Here is a 3,476-nt window from a genome sequence, read left to right as displayed (position 1 = left end):
GTGTGTGTGTGTGTGTGTGTGTGTGATGGAGATTAAACCCACAGCTAAGCAAGCACACACTGAGCCATCTCCCCAGGCCAGTATTTAAAATGGTTGTTTTTTTTTTTTTTAATTTTTTTTTCCAGGCATTCTTACATTTTTAAAAGGATTTGCAGATATAGCAATTAGAAATTGGTTTTTTCCTGATTGTAGATTTTTTTTTTTTTTGACCCATTAAGATCACTCTAGCTGGGTGTGATAGCAAATGCCTGTAATCCAGCACTTGGGAGCCTAAGGCAGGAGGATCATGAGTTGGAGGCCAGCCTAGGACACATAGTGAGTTTAAGGCATAGTGATGCATGCCTGTCACCCCAGCATTCGGGAGGCTGAGGCAGGAGGATCACTGCAAATTCAAGACCAGCCTCACCTACATAGTGAGTTCAAGGCCAGCTTAAACTATGTAGTAAGACCCTGTCTATAAAATAAAATAACATAAAATAAAATAAAATAACGAGAGTAGAGCAGCAGACTCAACAAGCTTAGCTTGACCTTATAAAAAGGAACCCCCCAAAAAAAGGAACCCTAAATCCCACCCACCCGCTTCGCACTCTCTGGTGTTAGTGGTGTTTATTTATACGAGGCCAAATTTGATATTCCCTTTGGTCAAGGGACTGAGTGCTAGTCTGGTGGTGGCACACACTTGTGGCACACTCCCAGCAGTCGGGAGGCTGAGGCAGGAGAACTGCTATGAGACACTGTCTCAAAGAGGAAGGAAGTTCAGTGACCATCTGAAAGTAAGTGAAATAAGGCTTGGGTCCCTGGTGGCTGGAAATTACCAGGCTCCGTTACTTTGAACTGCTCAACTCCAGGCGGCTCCCACACACAAAAAAGAGATCGGTAGGAAGCAGATTCCTGCTTCCCTGAGCCCCAGAGTCCCACACCTCTCCTCACACAGGCCGGAGCTCGGCGGGAGGGGTCCTGGGCTGGATGAGGGCAAGGGTCTCTAACTATGTTGAAAATGTTATCTGCTCTTTTTCAAATACTTCTCTCTTCCAGGTATTTGCTCTGCGATAGCCTTTTCCCTCGGGCTGCCGCTCCCTGCGTCTTGTGTTTCAGAGCTGATAAGGGGGCCAGACCCTCCCACATGCCTTCTTCCAGTGCTGGGTTTGCCTGGGACCCAAGGCCTCCCCGCCCAGGCCCAGCCTTCACCACCTCTCGCAGAACACAGAAGGGACCGGGCGGGGAAACTGAGTGGGCTGCCTCAGAGGGCTGCCTGAGCGCGCTCTCTAGCCATCATCGTATCTGCAGACTGCGGGTTCTCTGGAAGGGCTTTTGCTGTTGACCATGTTGAGACAGGGTCTTGCGATGTAGTGCAGGCTGCCTTAAACTCACTATGGAGCCTCGAAGTCATGACAGTCCTCCTGCCTCAGCCTCCTGAGTGCTGGAGTTACAGGCGTGCGCCACCACACCCAGCCCAGAAGCGCTTTTTTGATGTTTCTGAGTGTCCTGGATTTATTGCCCTGCAGCTGGGATCTGACATAAACACCCTTATCGGAGCCCCTTCAGAGTTCCAGATGGGTTGCAGAGCCTGCGTATTTTTAAACAAACAGCAACCTGGTCACAGATGGGGGCTTCTTCGGGGCCAAAGCAGCATTTGCATAAAGCAGGAAAACAGATGCCAGATGCAGGTGATCTACTTAGCAGCCATGGGCCTAGTCAGGTGACACACAGGTAGAACGTGCAGATCAACTCTTGACCTACTCATTCCCAAAGTCTGCAAAGCTCTGACGCAGCAGCCCATATAGCAGGGGTTCCCAGCAAGGTGGGGGAAGATTTACGGGGCAACGGGCAACAGGGCAGTGAGTGTCCTCCCTAATCCTGAGAGCCCCCACTTCTTCTCCTGTACCAAAATTTCTGCTACCTGGGAAGTCTAGGCGCCCTCATGCCAGTCAGAATTTGGAAAGAGAATGCTTCCAAAATATCTGTGGTTACTTACTAGGGAGCTGGGGATCGAACCCAGGGCCTCACACGTGCTAGGCAAGGGCTCAACCCCCGAGCTCCTGCCCCAGCCGCTCCAGTTCACCCTAATGATCCTCTCCCCATTTCCCTGGCTTGCAGTAATATACAAACCTGACCTTTTCACTTCAACATCAGTCAAGGTCAAAATCAGTCAAGCCACAAGGAGCTGGATACAATGTCAACACTCAAAAATCAATAGCCTTCCAGTAGAGAAACAACACACTCACTGAGAGAGAAATTAGGGAGACAACACCTTTCACAGCAACATCCAAAAAAATTGAAATACCTAGGAATCAGTCTAACAAAGGATGTAAAAGACCTCTCCATTGAAAACTACAGTATTCTAGAAATGGAAATTGAAGAGGATATCAGAAAATGGAAAGATGTCCCTTGCTCTTGTGTAGAAAGAACCAGGCGGTGAAAATGGCCATACTTCCAAAACTGTTAGACAGATTTAGTGTAATTCCAATAGCTTTTTTTTTTTTTTTTTTTTTTTTTTTTTTTCCAGTACGCAGAATGGAACTCACAACCTTGCATTTGCCAGGCAGGCACTGTGCCGCTGAGCTAAATCCCCAGCCTCTCCAATAGCATTATCTCACAGAATTAGAGAAAACAATCCTACAATTTATTTGGAACCAGAAGAGACCTAGAATAGCAAAGACAGTTCTGGTCAACAAAGGCAAGGCAGGGAACATCACAATTCCTGACTTGGAATTATACTATAAAGCTACTCTGATAAAAGCAGCATAGTACTGGCAAAAAAAAAAAAAAAAAAAAAACAGGCCTGAAGATCAATGGAACAGACTAAAAGATGCAGGAAACAACTCCAGACATACTCAACTACCTTGTCTTTGACAAGGAGCCAAACACCTTCACTGGAAGAAAGATCACCTCTTTTATAAATGGTGCTGGAAAACTGGCTCTGGGCATACCGAAGATTAAAATTGGACCCATATCTTTCTCTATACACTAAACTAAATTCAAAATGGATCAAAGATCTAAATATTAAAACAGAAACATTAGGGCTGGGAATATAGCTCAGTGGCATAACCGCCTGCCTGGCAAGTGCAAGGTCCTGAGTTCGATTCCTGATACCACAAAAAAAAAAAAAAGTAAAACAGAAACATTAAACCTGCTGAAAGATAGAACAGGTAAAACTCTTGACAACATTGGTGTAGGTAAAGACTTTGTGAACAAAACCCCGATCGCACAGGAACTATCACAAAGAACCGACAACTGGGATCTCACCTCATTAAAAAGCTTTTGCACAGCAAGGGAAACCACCAACAGAGTGAAGAGACAGCCCACAGTGTGCAGAAAATATTTACCAGCTGTTCCCCAGACAAAGGATTACTATCGAGAATATATAAAGAACTCAAAAAAAATGAGATCTCCCAAATTGAAAGACCCAATCCAAAAATGGCATCTGAGATGAATACACACTTCTGAGATGAAGAAATACAAACAGCAAATAAATA

The sequence above is a fragment of the Chinchilla lanigera genome, unplaced genomic scaffold (assembly GCF_000276665.1).
Source record: "Chinchilla lanigera isolate Chin_1 unplaced genomic scaffold, ChiLan1.0 scaffold00050, whole genome shotgun sequence".
In the NCBI taxonomy this organism is placed as follows: Eukaryota; Metazoa; Chordata; class Mammalia; order Rodentia; family Chinchillidae; genus Chinchilla; species Chinchilla lanigera.
The sequence above is the reverse complement of the archived record's forward strand: the minus strand, read 5'-3'. Positions refer to the sequence as shown.